Source organism: Schistocerca gregaria, chromosome 1, assembly GCF_023897955.1.
Source record: "Schistocerca gregaria isolate iqSchGreg1 chromosome 1, iqSchGreg1.2, whole genome shotgun sequence".
Lineage (NCBI taxonomy): Eukaryota > Metazoa > Arthropoda > Insecta > Orthoptera > Acrididae > Schistocerca > Schistocerca gregaria.
The window spans coordinates 665,242,605-665,262,356 of record NC_064920.1 but is presented as its reverse complement, the minus strand read 5'-3'; the positions used below and the strand labels follow the sequence as shown (position 1 = coordinate 665,262,356).

General features: G+C 43.0%; 1 protein-coding gene and 1 pseudogene across 1 annotated transcript in view; both read left to right on the top strand.

Annotated features, from left to right (window-relative positions):
• The window catches only part of LOC126362173 (gamma-1-syntrophin), an 809,668-nt gene that overhangs the window by 53,436 nt on the left and 736,480 nt on the right, over nt 1-19,752 (top strand). The window lies entirely within an intron of this gene.
• Nucleotides 5,318-5,435, top strand: LOC126290937 (5S ribosomal RNA; annotated as a pseudogene).

Sequence of the window (19,752 nt, the reverse complement as noted above, 5' to 3'; positions counted from 1 at the left end):
AGAAGCGCACACGAAGAACTAATAAACTCGTTGTTGCCATTGCGTTTGCTTGCAGTGGCGGTACGTTCCTTCTGGGTGCGAGATGACGTCGACGCCACTGTGGCCTCCGTAATATCCGGCGCACGTTTCTGCGCAGGCGCAGATTCAATTTCCGGGCTGGTGGACCTTCTTTAGATTCCCATCCTCTCTTCAAATCAGGCCCACTGTCCAAGTGGAAGTTCCTCAAGGTAAATACCTGCGCTCTCTCTCTCTCTCTCTCTCCCTCTCTCCCTCCCTCTCCCTCTCTCTCCCTCTCTCTCTGTCTGAGCTGAGTGGTTCGCAATCACAGAGCTAGTCTGCGGCTGCCGTTGTCCCAGTTGACGGATTAGTTCTAAACAAGGAACTCTGTACCCCCAAGCCCGCCATATCTCGACGGACATTACACTATGTCGGAACATCAAAGTTAGATTACAAATACAACGACCACTGTCAAAATGTTGTCGACAACCTGCGTAATTTCTATATTTCTGAAAAACACATCTTGGTGCGCACTTGACTCTTTTTGTTTCATATTCTTTTCTGTTCCATTGTATTTCTTAATTATCAGATTTATGATGTATGTCTCGAAATTATTGTGTTATTTCTAATTCAAATATTGTTTGATGTGAAGTGAGCCCTGGTGATCACATGATTTCTTACTGGATTTATTTGCATTGCAAGGATCCGCATACAACGATCACTCGCCCACTCTGGATTTAGCGATTATTATTTCTCTGCCGGGTACATTTCTGATGAAACGTCGTCATTCACGCCAAAATAGAAGGGGAAGTCGTAAATACTACCCGTCTGCGAATCGTGTAGGTAATGTACGAGCTTTGGCCCTTATCGTATTCATCAAAGCGGTGCCTGGTTTGAGACGTCATTTCCAACAGCTGATTTTAGCAGGGCGGTGTTTACACTGCAAGTAAATACTCCACCCTGATGATCAACACTTGTAAGAGCGGCGAGAAGGTTTCATACATATATTGGCTTTCGGGACGTGGCCATTCAGCCATCTCAAGCCTGGAATGCCATTTATGGCGATACGACCGTAAGGACAATACAATATCCAGTCCCCGAACGGTGAAAATCACCGATCATGCCAGGAATTGGGAATCGAAGCCAAACCCCGTCGCTTAGCAATCCGCCGCGCTGATCGCGAACTTACAGAAGCGGACCGCCAGAAAGTTGTATTATAAAACAATATGACGACATAGTCTCATACTGGAAAACGTTTTACTAAATACAAATGTTTTACTGAATACAAATGTTTTACTGCTGTGTTTTGGTGTTGTCTGTATGTTTATTTCTGTGATGGGGCCAGAGAAACAGTCCGACATAGTGTAAACTTCTGACTGGTGTACGGAATCCTTCAGTGATTTAAGGAACACACTCAAGGTGTCAGTGTACCGGATCATCGACCATTAACCCACCACATGGGTTCGATATAGGGCTATATCACTCTCCAGTCCTCTTCCACACATACCATCATTTTATCTTCCTAGTTTGGAGGCGTCATGCTCTGAGCAATTAGGTCCAAGGCCCTCTGTTATCTGTTGGGTGTCTTCGGTTCTCCGTTTGTGGCTACAGATTTTGCCCTTTGCGGATTCCTCTAGCATCATGTTGCCAAACGCGCGTAGTCTCTCTCGGAGTAGTCTAGCTCATTTTCGATCACTGTTAGATACGTAAAAGAATTCGTCCAGACATGCATTTGCGGAAGACAGGAGTAATGATTTTAATTCACCTTTTTCTACACAGCGAACTATCAAGTCCCTTCTTGTAGCAAGTGTTTTCTGTATATCACTTTCCTCATCGATTCTTCGGCGAATCTCTTCATTTTTCAGCTGCCTGTTAATTATCATCGCCCTTTTATAGCACCATATCTCAGATCTATCGATTCGTATCTCTTTTCCCACAACTCATGATTCACTTGTATACATTCCTGTGCTCCAATAATTTCTACCACAAACTACGTCTCTGTTTGGTACAAATGGGCTTCTTTTAGTAAATAATACCCTATTTGCTTGTGTTTGTCTGCTTCTTATATCTTCTCAGCTTCCTCCGTCGTTTTGTTTCCAAGATAACAAAACTCCTTCACTTCGTTTAATTCGTGATCCCCAGTATTGATGTTATGTTTATTTCTGCTGCTCATCATTGCTTTAAAACCGATTGGTTAGGACGCTGGATTCGCGTACTAGATGACAGAGGCTCAGATCCACGTCCTACGATCCTGATTTAGGTTTTACGTCACTACCCCATATTGCTCCTGGGAAACGCCGGAATGGTTCCTTTGAAAAGGACACGGGAGATATCTTTCCCCGTCCTGGACAAACTACGATCGTGTCTCTGACGACCTCGTTCTCGACAGGATCTTAAACCCCGATCATCCTTCCTTCCTTCCTTTGTTACTTTCATTTCTCTTTGTTGTAGTCTCAGTCCACATTCTGTGCTTGTTAGACCGATTCTTACTACGCTCTTTACTGTACTGCCGGTACGTTACAGAACACCGCGCAAAAAACGGGATTTTTCCGGGGCTATTGGTGATAGAAAGGAATGGTCAAATATTTTAGACAGCTCTTGGGTTAGGGACCATTTTTATGCTTGGTTCTTTTTACATTAGATGTACCTTAAAGAGCTTATTGAAGTAACATTTAGTTCATGGGCGGTCCCTGAGAAAACACTGTAAAAGCGGGTTTCAACATCTCTAAATAACTAACCGCAGAAAACCGAACCGCAAATTTCAAGACGACTATGCAAAGTACACAGCTGAAATTTTACGATATATACCTAAGATCCCTGTCTCGAACGCCCTTTAAAATTTTCTTGATGTCTTTATCCGTTTCCGAAATACAGGAGTTCAAAGTTACCCTACTTGTAGACGTAAAATACCCACTTAAAATTCGGTGCAAGGCGGAAACGTAGTACATAAAGCGACCTTGCACGGAGAAATATGCTGTTAAGTGTCTTCATAATCATGATAAGTGTTATGGGAGCCCCCTGTCGTATTACTGAAGCACTTCCAAAATTTTTGTGCAATTAAAATCAGGTCTGAGATTTAAAATTATTGGTTTGTGCCTTACGTCAGTATCATATAAGTAAACTATCATAATTTTTCCGACCATCAAATTCTTTTACACATGAGGAACATTCCATGCTGTAGCAAGGAAAAGAAGGGAACCAGAGACAAAAATGCTGGTATCGAAACACAAAAAATGTGATTATGCTCCTGTTTAAAGGACTCTGACTGAAACTGGTGCACTAGCTGCCGGATTCTACCTTCCTCAGCTCTTTTAAAACTTTTCTCAAGGAATTTGTCATGATAACATATCGCCTTTTTTTGTGCTCGGAGACAAGGCGACAGTGGCCATTGGAAAGAGACGGGAAAATAATAAATAGTGAAAGTTGGTAGATAGTGGTTGTGATGAAGAAAGAGTGGTGGAGGCAATGGTATTGTTAGAGAAAGAATAGGACACAGTTGCAGTGGAACATAGTTGACAGTGACAGAACTGTTGTGTTACGAAACGAGATAGGGAGACGGTCTCAGGCGGGGAGGAAGTGATAGTGGGTGATAGCTAGTGGTAATGATAAGCAGAGTATATGACAGTGACAACAAGGAAGAGACAGGTTGAAGTCAGAAGAGACAGCGGCAGTCAGAAGGAATGAATGAGATGGTAGCAGCAAGAGTGCAAGGGGGAACAGTGACAATGAGAGAAGACTGTAGTAGTAGAATAGATCGAAGGAGAGTGTGGCTCTTAGATAGAAGATAGTGCCAGAGAGACACAAAGAGATTATGACAATTAGATAGGGCTAATGAGTAAGTGAGAATGGTCAGTTGGGGGTGGATGAGAGACGTACAGCGACGAAATAATGTGTGTGACTGATTTACTGTTAGGGCAGCTTGTGGGAGTGAGCGGTAAGATGCACATAAAACGAGGGCGAATATGTTCGAGTGGAAATACTTGTAAAAATAAAAAAAAGTGGTTGAAATGGCTCTGAGCACTATGGGACTTAACATCTGTGGTCATCAGTCCCCTAAAACTTAGAACTATGTAAACCGAACTAACCTAAGGACACCACACAAATCCATGCCCGAGGCAGAATTCGAACCTGCTACCATAGCGGTCGCACGGTTCCAGACTGAAGCGCCTAGAACCGCTCGGCCACACCGGGCGGAGAAAATATTTGTACTAAAATTGTTAAAGGTGCTGAGGAAGGTGAGTGAGTCAGCTGGTACTCCACTTTTCAGTTAGTCTTAGAAAAGAGGAGCATATTCGTCTTTTCCCACTGGTCTATTCTCTAATCGGCTTTTTACGGGAAGGTAGTTTTTCTTATTTCAAGAAAACTTGATTATGGACTCCAGAGCAGAACTCGAGCTACAGTGTCCCGGATTTGGCGTGCAGGAGGAAAGGAGACTCTGCCACCTGGAGCAGGCACGTTTTCTGGAGGCCGCGCCACACAGACTGTATTTCTCGATGTGTGCGTGTGCATACCTAAGGGACCAATCTGCATAGGTCATCGGTCCCTAGACTTACACACTACTTAAACTAACTTATGCTAAGAACAACACACACATCCATGCCCGAGGGATTACTCGAACCTCCGGCGGGAGTGGCCACGCAGCCTGTGTCACGACGCCTCAAACCGCGCGGCTGTGTTTTTCGGAGCGGCGCAACGGAGCTCTCTGACGCGATGGGTGTTCAGCTCAGCTGTAGCCGTCGCTGTCGCAGTCGCAGCTACACAGCAGCAGCAAGAGCAAAACGGCCGGGCCACACCGCCCTGCGCTGCGCTGCGCCTGATTACGGCGTCGCTTCGGGGAAGACCAACGCTGCTTCAGCGGGCGACGACGGCTCGCAACTGCCGCAGCACTGATGGAGCACGTCGCACTCACACTCTGCTGTGCTCTGCAGGCCCTTACTGGCTGTTGCTAACGCTCACACCACTACCGTGGCAAAAACTTCTGGTACTGCTGAACACAGCGCTAAGAGAATTTATTTTCTGAACTTCAACCGGGCAAATGAGAAAGTAGTTGATGCGTTGCTGGTCTTGCCTCGAAATCTCACCAGATGAAACATTCCTTATCCGATTACAAGTGTGTACCCGACTGGGAGTGGAACCCGGAAAGTTGTTTTCCAGAGGCAATCCTCTAATCGCTCATGATCAAATCTTTCACTCTGCAGTGGAGTGTGTGCTGATTTGAAACTTACTGAGAGACCCAGACTCGGACCAGAGAGCTTTGTGTTTCTCGGGAAAGTACGAGAGCGTTATGCCTCCGACTTCTGCGTGTTTATTCTTCATGTCTGGCAACGGCCTTGCCGCAATGGATACACCAGTTCCCGTCAGATCACCGAAGTTAAGCGCTGTCGGGCGTGGCCGGCATTTGGGTGGATGACCATCCGAGCCACCATGTGCTGTTGCCATTTTTTGGGGTGCATTCAGCCTCGTGATGCCAACTGAGGAGCTACTCGACCGAATAGTAGCGCCTCCGGTCAAAGAAAAACATCGTAACGACCGGGAGAGCGGTGTGCTGACCACACGCCCCTCCTAGCCGCATCCTCAGCCGAGGATGACACGGCGGTCGGATGATCCCGATGGGCCACTTGTGGCCTGAATACGGAGTGCCTTTTATTCTTCATGTCTACATATTTATTTCTCAACAAGGTCATCCTGGTCACGAACACATTTCTTTCAACGACAGACCAGTTTGTCGATACCGTCACTATAGAATGTTTGACTTTGTTGATGGAGCTACGTGAGCTCACCCCACCTCTGCTTGCAGCGCTGCTTCACTATCATAGTGAAGACCTAAAAGGTGAACGAGATGTGCTCTTTGTGTGGACGGACTTGTAGAATTCGAAACTCAATTACAGGACACTGCTTCTGACGCTCTGATATAATTAAGTTACACGGCGCCACATCAGTTGCAACAATCGACAAGGGCAACGTCACTGAAAAGAGAAACTTCTGTTTACACTATGGAAGCGTAACCGATAAGTACTCGTAAAAACTTCCGTAGTGCTAAAACAGAAGTTTCTCTTTATAGTGACGTTGGTTTAACTCATATTTGCTCTTCTTTCCCCATGCATTTGCAACAGTGGTCCTTTGTAAATAGAACTGTAACTTCTGCACGCTGAATCTACGTATTGTATGATTCTGTCAGCCAATGTGTTAGAGATTTTATACGTAACGTACACCTGTAAATTGATTTGCATTATTAGTAGCCTTGTAGAAGAAGTTTTCATTAAAGTGCTCTTACTTAACACAAGCAAGACGTAGTTCTAAAGGGCATGTGTATAGCGCTCTTTGCAGTCCAATTTTTCATCATCGCTTGAACGTGAGCCTCTAAACTGCTGGCCTTTGTCTCTGGCATGCTGAATACTTAGGATATGGTAATTTTATCTGTTTGACTGCTGCTGTTATAATTTTATGAAGACAAGACCCTTTAACAGTGGACGAATGCATTTGTACATTTTTCTGACGTATCTTGAATTTAATCTGCTGTCTTCAGTCATAGCATTTGATGTTTGTGGTTTTTATATCAGTTTTATATACGAAAGAGCTACTTGGCTTCAGCTAATGTAATTTATCACCATGTGAAGTAACACGTGACTACGCTTACCTCACAATTATTTTTCTATTATTAATATTTTGTTATATATGTAAAACAATTTGTAACCTGTTATACACTCCTGGAAATGGAAAAATGAACACATTGACACCGGTGTGTCAGACCCGCCATACTTGCTCCGGACACTGCGAGAGGGCTGTACAAGCAATGATCACACGCACGGCACAGCGGACACACCAGGAACCGCGGTGTTGGCCGTCGAATGGCGCTAGCTGCGCAGCATTTGTGCACCGCCGCCGTCAGTGTCAGCCAGTTTGCCGTGGCTCCATCGCAGTCTTTAACACTGGTAGCATGCCGCGACAGCGTGGACGTGAACCGTATGTGCAGTTGACGGACTTTGAGCGAGGGCGTATAGTGGGCATGCGGGAGGCTGGGTGGACGTACCGCCGAATTGCTCAACACGTGGGGCGTGAGGTCTCCACAGTACATCGATGTTGTTGCCAGTGGTCGGCGGAAGGTGCACGTGCCCGTCGACCTGGGACCGGACCGCAGCGACGCACGGATGCACGTCAAGACCGTAGGATCCTACGCAGTGCCGTAGGGGACCGCACCGCCACTTCCCAGCAAATTAGGGACACTGTTGCTCCTGGGGTATGGAGACGTGTCGTCTTCAGCCATGAGAGTCGCTTCTGCCTTGGTGCCAATGATGGTCGTATGCGTGTTTGGCGCCGTGCAGGTGAGCGTCACAATCAGGACTGCATACGACCGAGGCACACAGGGCCAACACCCGGCATCATGGTGTGGGGAGCGATCTCCTACATTGGCCGTACACCTCTGGTGATCGTCGAGGGGACACTGAATAGTGCACGGTACATCCAAACCGTCATCGAACCCATCGTTCTACCATTCCTAGACCGGCAAGGGAACTTGCTGTTCCAACTGGACAATGCACGTCCGCTTGTATCCCGTGCCACCCAACGTGCTCTAGAAGGTGTAAGTCAACTACCCTGGCCAGCAAGATCTCCGGATCTGTCCCCCATTGAACATGTTTGGGACTGGATGAAGCGTCGTCTCACGCGGTCTGCACGTCCAACACGAACGCTGGTCCAACTGAGGCGCCAGGTGGAAATGGCATGGCAAGCCGTTCCACAGGACTACATCCAGCATCTCTACGATCGTCTCCATGCGAGAATAGCAGCCTGCATTGCTGCGAAAGGTGGATATACACTGTACTAGTGCCGACATGGTGCATGCTCTGTTGCCTGTGTCAATGTGCCTGTGGTTCTGTCAGTGTGATCATGTGATGTATCTGACCCCAGGAATGTGTCAATAAAGTTTCCCCTTCCTGGGACAATGAATTCACGGTGTTCTTATTTCAATTTCCAGGAGTGTATATATTTTTAGGGCCCACTCCTTCTGAAGAAGAATCTTTAGAAATATCGAAACCTAAGTCAAAGGCTAAACAAACCTTTGCTTTGCAACTGGTTGGCTGATTTTTTCATCCTCTTCAAATTTATGCAATTGCTGATTCGCATCCATGTTTAAGATGTCACACAGAGTCTCCAGTATGCCCTGGAGAAAGAATATTACGGAGAAAACGGCCTTGTCACAACCTAGAGGACTGTTTTGCAGAATGAAACTTCCACTCTGCAGAGTAGCGTGTGCTTTCTTTAAACTTCTTGGAAGGTTAAAACTGTACACATTACTTTCAGTAGTACTACTCCAGTGAGGTATCCAGGAGAGCTCCTATGAAATTTCTAAGTAGTAGAGACTTACTGAGGTAAGCGAAAATGTCGAGACCGACAGTGAAAAATGACTGGGTAGCTCACCGCACTACCCGCGGAAGGGGAATTTCGTGGTTAGAGTCCTTCTCCAGCGCAACAGTCTGCCAGAAAGTTTCGAAACAGCACGCAATCCGCTCCAGAGTGAATCATTAACTTCCGAGTTGGTCGTCTCCCTTCTAGCAGCCCTAATGAAGTAGCCGACTGTCTGGGTACGTCCTCTCATACATGTGTCAAACACCATTACGTGACATAACGTGCAGCCTAGTGTGATTCATGTGTGAAGCGACTCATTTCTATTTCCGTTCCGTGGCCCGACGTGTTGGGTTGGGCCCACTGCAGTCGTGGTTGTCCATGCAGATGAGTCAGTCAGTGCACGAGTACGAGTGTCTTGCATTCCAAATGCATGAGTGGGGTTATTATTTGACCTCAGAACGCCCTCTCGGAAGTCGGAGCATCTATTGTCACACATTGGGCGCGCATGCAACACCAGCACACTCGATCAAGAAACAACGGGATGCGGCGTACTTACGGTTAACGAAAAAAAGTATGCACTAAGGTGAAATTAGGCAAAGAGTTCAATATAAAGTACTTTCAGCTTATCTTATGTGCAGTAAAGGCAAAGAAATATAATTCGATAGTATTTATTTTAACAACTTTGGAGTTGCTGTAACGCAAATGGGAGACTCGAGAAAGAACAATCAAAATGTTTTTTTTTTTTAATTTGAATTAGCGAACTTGCGAACGAACATGAATTTTCAGTTCTTACAGGCAAATAGATTTAGAATTTAGGATTTACAACGGTGCCTAGCTCGCTTTCATCATCAGTCCTCTTGTGTATTGGGTTACATACCACGTAGTAAAATAGAAAATATTCAGGTACGCCACTGAATTCTTTCTAAATATACTTTGAGGTTTTGTTTTGTCAGTTTATTCTAAACATCCAAAAGAACAATGTCTTTTCTCTGGTATGAATGTCGAATTTTTGTGTGGCAATAAAAACGTTAATTACTAGTCAAAGGGTATTTTAACTTTGATACTTTTACGTGATTTCATCCCTATCATTCTCATAAAGTGTAATGTGACAAATTCAGCACTTTCAAAAGGGCTTCTGAGGGCACTTTCGCTATCGATATTCCATAATGTAATACAAGTGAAAAAAATTTCTCGTTGCTATCTTACAAACGCACCCAATAAAATTCTCAGCCCATAAAATTTACTGTCAAAGCAAAATAAATAAACACAAAATATGTGAAAATAAAAAGTTCAGTGGCATAATGCGATTGTATTACAAACTGCTGCAGCAGCCTGTACGCATTAACATAAGGGGTATAGTGCTCCCTCCCCTATACTTCTCTCGTTAGACGTACAGTCTCCTTCACAAAGCGAGCAAGTTCTCGACGTAACTTGCTCGGAAGCGTATTATTCTCGTAACAGTATAAACAATTTTTGCTGAGCGGTAATGCTAACAGTGTTACTACGTAATATAGAGAATTATCTGTTTCAAAGTATTTTATAAGGAAAATGGAAAGAGGTAATGATGGAGAATCTGGAAATTTTTGTATCTATTTACCGAATAAAAATTAATTTTATCCAGGAACACCCAATATTTTCATGCTTTCTTATGCTTCTTTATGGAACACATTCTCAGTGCGACATTTCTGCTATATACTGCCCGGGGTATACTAAGTTTATTACATTCTGTGATCACAAAATTGACTTTGGAAACACTGAAATTGCAAGCTTTTAATTTGAAGGAAAATGATGTAACTCACCATTTCCCGTTGATGCCAAAGTAAAATATTTCCTAAGAACCGCCACTTTGAGCAAAACGATGTTTGACGGAAATAGGACTTTTACGATCGGGTTGAATCGTTTATCAATGTGTTTCTCATGGGAAAAATGCCGATGTCTTTCACAGTTACCAAACTATGTCATGTCACAGTGTACTCGTAAGAACACTAGGTTATATAACAGTATACTCTCCAGAGAAGGTCATCCCTGAAACTGTCTTGTGTCTCTTGGTATTAAATTCTCCTTTCTACGGTGCCAAGAAGAACCTTTTGCGAATATTGAGAAGAACTAAATATTTATAAAATCTTCGACATTGCCTAACTCAAAAAAGGAAAACTGTAATTCGATGTGCTGATGATTTTCTCAAAAGTCCTCGAAGATTTAGGGAAGTCGGACTTTACTAGATATAGCAAACTGCCAAAATACGTTTCGGAACAGCTTTCATCCAGTTAGAGTGACAAGGTTTTGCCTGTTCATGGATGAAGAATAACTGTTTGTGGAAAAAACAAGGTTTGATGCTTCTTTCCCTCACAAAAACGATATTTTGTTTTGTCGAAATGACAAAGGGCTCCAAATGAAAATGGGCCTTTCGGAATGTTGTACAAGTGGTAGCCATCTTTCTATTGACAACTCTGAGCAGAGTTTGTACTGTGCCCATTTAAACAGTACAAACAAATCATTGAATATTAGTTGCTCACATAAAGCAATACGAGAGAACCGTAAGATTATGTATTACAGAGAAGAACGGGTTACATTCACTGACTTGAAAATGATAAATTTTCTTCTTGGTCTGATAAACATTTTGTTTATAGTGCCTTTGGTGTTCCAGGCATAAATTATCATGGTGTAAGAAGAAAGAAAGCTAGCAGACAAAGAGAGAGAGAGCATAGTTTTTCGCGTAAGAAATGTTATTCACGGAGTCTTAGCCAAATGTAAAATTATATTGGCTTCAGTCTGCACGAAGCTTTGACGTAACAATTTGCGAAGGCTTTTAATGAGACCAGCTTATGCCTCACGTACTTGTATATTTGCTTAGATGACTGAGCTAAGTAAAAAAAAAAAGCTGGAATTTTTCGACGACTCTAATAATAGACCATAAATTTTCCGCATTTCTTAAATTCTACGAAAGGGGCAAAGCGAAAAGACTGATTGTCTTCTGTCACGTTCCCCAAAAAATTTATGAGTTACCAAAAACTTGAAAATTACGCATCTTCAGGTCTAACCTTCAATGTGAAATGGGCCTGAAAGCTGATTTCCTAACGCAGCCATTTGGAGCGTCATCATTTGAAACGTCACGTTGAAGAAGTAGTTGATAGTATTAATAAAGAGAGAGATATTTCACGCTGACATGAAAATGATAGATGACAGCTACTAAGAAAGAAGTGATAACTGTATGATGGCAGATCACTGTAGGAACTTGGGAGTAAACAGCCCAAACAAATTCAAGCATGTACTGAAAAATCCAGAGTACGAATAACCCGTTTACGTTTCTTTTCATTTCAATGTTAAATGTTATTTCAGGTACTGTAATAATAAGAATTTGCTACTAATGAGCCATTCTGTTCTATTCATTTTTCGTTTCATTTAAGTGAGATTCAGTAAATAAGTTTTCTGTAAGATTATTATTATTATTATTATTATTATTATTATTATTATTAGTAGTAGTAGTAGTAGTAGTAGTAGTGTTGTTTTACAGATGAGCTCTCGTAGGTAATAGTAATGTGAAATTGGAACATAGCATATCTCATAGATTACAAATCAGCTGATAAAGCTACGGCACCAAAATTTTTGTGTAATTACAGCAATACAGAAAAATGTTTACCGGTGAGCAAGTTTCGAATCTGTCATTATAACGTATTATTGTGAGAAATCGTAAAATTTCGATGTAGCGTCGCCTCTTTTTCCACTTGGCACGTTGTTGCCGAAATTTCGACTGTTTCTATACAACCAAGTGAAAGTTCTGGTTCTTCTGTTTATAGCTTGTCTTCTCCCTTCTACGATCGAGGAGGGTCCAAAAACGTTACAAACAGTTCAGTTTGACATACGCCACCTGTCTTCTGGGAGAGAAACGATGGCATAGACTTTAAAGAAAGACTAGAATAGATATCGTGCAGCTGTAAACGTGAAACTTCATTATACGAAATGGTAACATATTCCATATATTTGTGCTGCATGTATTTTTTCCCCTTCCTTTCTCTCTTTCTGACATCTATAAATTTACAACCGTTGTTGATTTGGCGTTTATTTGGAGCACGTCCGCTCATCCTATTATATGTCGCAACACAGTGCTCTAATTTGCCGCCAGCCAGTGAAATAATTTCACGGCGCCCTGCGGCTGACAGCTTTGCGGTCTGTGTCGGTTTCCAGCAGGGCCGCACTGTGTTATTACGGCACGATTGCACGAACGACCTCAGCGGATTTTACGTTCGGCGAGCAGAGAACTCTGGCTCTTACTTCAAAAGAGTCTTATATTATTATCCTCGAAATATGCCTTTTAGAATTTATATTGTCGGACAAAAACGTTATAGCTGAGAATGTCGTCGTTGCCGTACTCTAGCTTATCAGAAGTAATCGGACACCCATTAGTTGACATTGACACTCCTCGCTTTTATAATGGCTTGAACTCTTCTGGGGACACTGTCGATGATGTGTCTAAATTTCTGTGGAGGAATGGAAAACCCATTGTTTCTCAAACCAGAGAAGATTGATTGCTGGAGTCACGAGCGAAGTTGGCGGTCAGATTCATCCTACAAGTGTTCCATTTGCTTTAGGTCGCTATTCTGGGAAAGTCAGTCTGTTTCACGAATGTTGCCTTACAGATACTGCTTTCTGACGGGGTGCATTGTAATGCTGATGCGGTCATTGTCTCCGAAATTTTCCTCTACTTTACAGACCATACAGTTCTGTAAAATGTGTTCGTATCTATGCGCATTTAGTGTTTTCTTAAGAACAATAAGGTGATCGCATCCTAACCGTAAAAACACCCCACATACCACTAACACCACCATCTCCGCTCTTGACACCACACATAATGGCAGATGACGTCCTCCAGACATTCGCCAAACCCAAATCGTTGCATTTGATTTCCGCAGGGTACAGGATGATTCATTACTCCAAATCCCTCGTTTTCAGTGTTCCAGTAGCTCCAAGGATCGCTTAGGAATGACAACAGAAATGTGTGATTTGCGAGGAGTTTCTCGACCGTTGTACACCATTCTTTCTTAACTTCCTGCTCACATTGTCATAGCCGATCTGCTGGTACCACTTTGCTACTCACGAATAATTCCTTCCGTTCGTTTCATGCGATTCTTTACAACCACCCTCTGCAATTCTCGGCGGTCCCCGTTCGTCAGTACATTAGGTCTGCCTGGTCTCTGTTTAGATGCGATTGCTCCATTGCGTTTCAACTTCAAAATATCATCGTAAGCAGTTGACATGGCTAAGTTTAGAAGGGCTGAAATGTCCTTAATATTTTACTCAGATGACATCCAATGTCTAGCCTACGTTCGAAGTAACAGGGCTCCCCGTACCAACCCAATGTGCCGTCACTGCTTCTCTACTGACAACACGCTACTCCCCGCCTTCTTTTACCCTGGCGGGTCCGTCTCCTGTTACACCTAGTGGACAGTTCCGCATTACATATGGATGAAGGATACTTCTGAAGAGTTAATGTATGTTCTTGAAATTTCCTCGCAGATTAAGACTATGTGCTGGACCGAGTCTCGAACTCTGGACCTTTGCCTTTCGCGTGCAAGTGCTCTACCAACTGAGCTACCCAAGCACCGTCCTCACAGCTGCAAGGTTTGAAGGGAGAGCTTCTGTGAATTTTGGAAGGTAGGAGATGAGGAACTGGCAGAACTGAAGCTGTGCGAACGGGTCGTGACTCGTGCTTGGGTAGCTCAGTTGGTAGAGCACTTGCCCGCAAAAGGCAAAGGTCCCAAGTTCGAGTCTCTGTCCGGCGCACAGTTTTAATCCGCCATGAAGTTTAGTATCAGCGTACACTCCGCCTCAGAGTGAAAAATCTGTTCCTGATACTCAGAGTAATTTGGAGAACTCTATAACTCTTGTCGATTGTTTATACTAAGGTAACTGAAACTCAACGCTCAGCATGTTGCGTTATTCCCAAAGATATTGTAATCTCCTTACCCGTGCTTACTATTAGAGTTTCTTAATACTGAGGCATCGGCCTAATTAACGAGTAGCGATCTTGTCCCCCCCAAGGTCTAGATTATTTGGTTAAATGAAGACCACAGACTGCATGGGTAACCGAATAACAAGGTTTTCCAAAATACACTTTTTTTAGGAAGGACTGCTGTTTACTGTATTTAGGAAACTTGTTACATGTGACATATGCAAGCCCACTGCATTACTTACAAGATACTTGCTGGTAACTGAAGAATGGTTCACAAAATTATATTGAGAACACGCTGTACGAGTATTTGTCTTCATTTCACTAACAGGAGAAAACAGTTCATTTTTTCTGTTTCTCGTTTGCATTATTCCTGACGACGGCTATAATTTTCCAAAAAGTCGAAACATCAGTATAGTCGAACAAGTTTTGTCTGCATATTCGAATTACAGATCAACGCATTTCACTGGCTCGGTGTGCGTGGTAACATGTTTCTCAATTGTTTCGTCTCTGCATTCCTCCTCTACTGAACACACTTCGTTCATTATATCTGCGTCTCTTAGCTGCTCAAATACCGGTTCGTAGAAATCATCATTCGCTGAGTTTCTCTACATCTCCGTCTTCATAATCATAAATTTGCGTACTAAATGAAAATGGATACACTTAGAAGGAGAGACAGCATTGGTCGTGTTTTTTGTTTTATTAACAGCAAAATCGATTTTCGGTCACTTAGTGACCATCCTCAGTGCTGTAATATACAATTTAAATTGGTAGGCACTGGTGTCAACAAGCTTAGAGCGATCACAGAAATAGTTTATGTGATCGCTCAATTTTAATTGTATATTACAGCACTGAGGATGGTCACTAAGTGACCGAAAATCGATTTTGCGGATAATAAAACAAAAAATACGACCAATGCTGTCTCTCCTTCCAAGTATATCCATTAGCTGGTCGTGGTGCACAGGACACTCCATGCAGTCGCCAATCAATAAATGAAAATGCTCGTTCCAGTTATGTCAAAACGCTTCATGTTCCATTCATTTTTTCAGTAGTCGCTGAAATATGCAATTATGACAGATGATCTGCAAACAGCTCATTCGTGAGCCTATTGCTTATAGTATTAATGGAAGGAAATGTCGAAATCAGAACAGTTTTAGTTTTTAATTTCACTGTTGTCTTAGTTCATTTTGAAAGAGTTACCGCCTAAGCGTTAGAGGTCACTCACAGCCATTCTATACAGCTCTATCTTTCTCTCCGGGTAGAACATTAATTGGTACTAGTAAGCCACAGATTCTTTACAAAATCTAACTCGCGTGTATAAAACAAATACGCGTCAGATTACTTTTGCAAATCAGTTACTGTGTTATATGTTTGGCGTTAAGCGTGTAAGCGAGTATAGGAAAAGCTTCGAAATCATGTTGAAATATTTTTGCTCTTATTATCAAATAGTACACGAATATAATCCGGGTATTTGCCCGCAATGAGTTACGCTGCCGCAACAAATATACAGAGTTTCTAACTGTAAAGCTGTGTTAAACCATTAACATAAGATTATATCTCTTAATCATTAGATTATAACAGCTTTTTAAATTTTTCAATTCGATCAATAAAACAAATCTCCGCCCGAACTACCCTCAAAAGGGCCAACGGTATCAACCGACCACCGTGCCATGCTCGCTCGATAGGCGTCATTGGATGCGGTCATGGAGTGACATGTGGTCAGCACACCGCTCTCCAGGCCGTTGTCAATTTTCTTGGCCGGAGCCGCTATTTCTCAGTCATATAATTCATCAACAGAACTCAGAGGGTCTGAATGCACACTCAGCGCTCCGAAAACATAGACGGTGACCCATCCAAGTGCTAGCCAAGCCAAACAGTGTTTAACTTCGGTCATCTGACGGGAACAAGTGTTACTATGGCGGCAAGGCCGTTGGCAGGTCGGTCAATAACTATATGAAATATTGAACATCAAATTTCTTAGCATGACAGTCATTAGATAGGCAACCGGCAAAAGGCCTGCGTGACGGTGCACCGCGTTTGTCGTTTAGTAATATAGGTACCTACCAGATTACTTTCCTTCGAGGAGTTAATTTCTTTCTGCTGCTCCTATCACTCAAAGTCGCAAAATTTTGTAGTTAATATTTTAAGCGCCCTCTGTAACTAAGTACAGTCATCAGAAGAGTGCAACCATCGATGAGAAATTTCATTTGAATCCACAGGAGCTCGGTCTATTCTTTATAATTTGCGATAGTGCGAATCTTGGTGCACTTGAAGCCATTGTAGCGTAAACTTTCACTGAAGATTAGATCATCATGAAAATACTCGCCAATTATTCTGCACCAGCTTTATACATCCTCCGTACAATTACTTGGGGGATCCTCTGCCCCACAAACAACATCGCTGTTCCATGATAATACCAAGCTCGAAGTAAACTTGCAGCAGCTCAAAGATAACCTCTGGCGGAAGATACAATACACCGCCCCATTAACAGTCAGTGTACGAGATACGTTTGTAACGCCAAGTGCGTTTCCTTCCTAACGTGGATTCATGTATCTGTAGCAAAAGAAGCTTACAGTAGTTTACCTTGGCTGTAACGCACGTTTTCCCAAATTGTTCGTAATAGCAGACTAGATTATCAAATGGTTCGCGTATGTGTTTTTGTTGAGCGTGTCATCCTGTCAAAGTGCGTAGTGCGTCGTTTACACCCGAACAGTTTCTCTGAGTGATAAAAGCTGCTGCCATTGCGAAAGACCAGTCTTTCCTAAGGAATATCCTATACGTTGATAGCGTGACACATATTTCCCGTGTTGTACTAGCTTCGGAGAAAAATGTGGTAAAAGAGCAAACGAGTATTTCTTGTCACGGTGTACAAAAGGAAAGTTAATTGCATTCTTTGAACGCTACTATACCGAGCTTGCGGCTCAGTGAGTGTTTTATTCTGTACTGGAGCGGAAAGCTCTGGCGTATCGGAAAACTCTCTTCCGGCGTTTCGTTTATGAAACGGCTGGCAAGTTGGGGTGGGAAAAGTTGTTGACCTTTCTCAGCCACCCATTAAACACACGGCATAGATCTTCACGCTAAAAGTCGGAAACCTGTGTGCAGTTGCGTGCCTTTCCCGCAGCACTTTTCATACCTCTGAAAGAAGTGTTATTGCAGCAAACACAATACTCTGTCCTCTTTTTACTAAAAGTTCGGGAATGCCACTTTGGTATTTCTACAAAGTCTTCAAGTTATCTCTTAGCAATATACTTTTAATGGAATTAATAATCAGTAGACCCACGAAAGTAAGCACATGAGTATTTTTATCGCGGATTTGCCACGTTTGTGCAAGATGTCGATCTTTGAATCAGTAGCTAATGGCCTGTTGTGTTCCTCGTGTAACTTTTTTGTCACGCTTGTTGCATATGGACACTTCTTTCCGTCCCGAACATAAAAAAACGTTACCGCATAGGCGGTACAATTATAAAAGGACGTTATATACATTTTTATTCTTCTCATACTCTGCTGTTTATTTACTTTACTGTCAGTCCAGTCCTTTTTCCATCAGCAGAAAAAAACCGGTCGCTAAATAAGTTATTTACAAGAGTCGCCAAGCGGTTCTTATTCAAGATGTCAACTTATGGCTGCAGTTGTCTCTCATACGAGATAGTGTGCAGAAAAAAGGAAGAATAAAAAGTGCCTGGGATGGTTTCGGTAAAATACGCATATGAGCCCGAATATCTGAACCGCCTGCTTAGTAGGGCGTTGCTCGAAGTACAGTAGCGATTATGCGTGGCATGGATTCGACAAGTGGTTGGTAGTTTTCCGGAGATATGTGGAACCAGGTGTCGACGCACATAAACTTCGGGTCGGTCGTTTGCGGACGGAGAACTGTAGCCGGATAACGCACCAGATGCGTCTCATCGGGTGCCCATCAGAGGAAGGCATCAACGTGAGTTCATCATCATGCTCCTCAAAACACTGTAGCACGATCGTGGCCTCGCGACACCGACAGTTGTTCTAGAGTAAAGTACCATAGCCGGTGGCGGAGACATTCAGTATGACTGGAAGCAATAATGTTTGTAAAATCCATAGCTATCATCCTGTCTCCAATTGCTAACAATAGTCCCACGGAATTCCACACTAAAATACTTCCTCCCTCGGTCTGCTTCCACTGCGTGTTACGTGTTTCGAGCAGTCTTTCATCCTGTATGACAACCAATCGGCTCACGACCACCACCTGGTGTAACAAGAAACGTGATTCAGCCGACCAAATTTCAGTGATCCCAACCTCACTGCAACCGCAGCAGACGATATCGCTGCTTCAGCATGGAAACAGGTAGCGGGAAATCTTTTGCGGAACCCCAGGTTTAACTATGTGTACTGAGCGGTGCGCTGCACAACAGTTTCGCCTACACCAGCGCTGTATTCAGTCGTCAAATTTGCGACATATCGCCGCATATCGTGCTGTGCAACACGGGCAAGGCTCAAAACTTCCACTTTATGTGATGGGGCAAGGACTCAACACATTGCCCCCTACTCGTGGTTTCACTGCCAGTCAAGCCATTTCCACAGATGCTCACGGCAATAACATGCTAACAGCTGACCAACTTCGCCATTTTCGAGATTCTTGTTCCCAGACTCCAGGTCTCAACACGTACATCTGTATTGATACTCTGCAAATCACACTCTGGCAAAGGGTTTATCGAAATACGTTCCCAATAATTCTCTGTTATTCCACTCTCGAACAACAAACCGCCAGGTTAGCCGAGAGCGGTAATGCGCTAATGCACTGCTTCCTGAACTCGAGTAGGCGCTCCAAACCCAGATCGAACCCGCCCGGAGGATTAACAACGAATGCCGGTGTGCCGGCCAGCCTGGATGTGGGTTTTAGGCGGTTTTCCACATCCACAATTACTAACAGTGGTAGCAGTAGTAGTAGTAGTAGTATGAGCAATATGTTACTGCTTTTAAGCTGAAATACCATTCATATCATAGAAAAACTGTGAACATGCACTCGAAAAATCATCATTAACTGTAGTCATGCAAATACATGCATTGGTATTGTAGACCAACAAGACTACGACAGTTTGTAGTTAAAAAGTTCATTATGAACGAGCCATCTTGTAAGCCTGCCGAAACAGCTTAAACCCAAAAATTCTTAAAAAGCTTGTACCTAAGTTGAAGTAAAATTTAAAATTGTAAAAATAACAAAGGAATGAATTTAAAATTACAAGGCAGCACAGCCGCTTTATATAGTCAACTGGCGATATACCAATGTAAAGTAAAAAATCCACGTAACTGATAAATGAAAAAAAATACAATGTAGCGCTAAAATGTAACATAACATTACCTCGAAAGATGATGGCAATAAAGAAGGAAAAGTGCCAGTGTCTTTAGTAAAACTTCTATCATATGCCCATGATTTGCAATTATACAACAGAAATTAAAGTGCGAACAGTATATGCAACGGTACAAGAATTGTC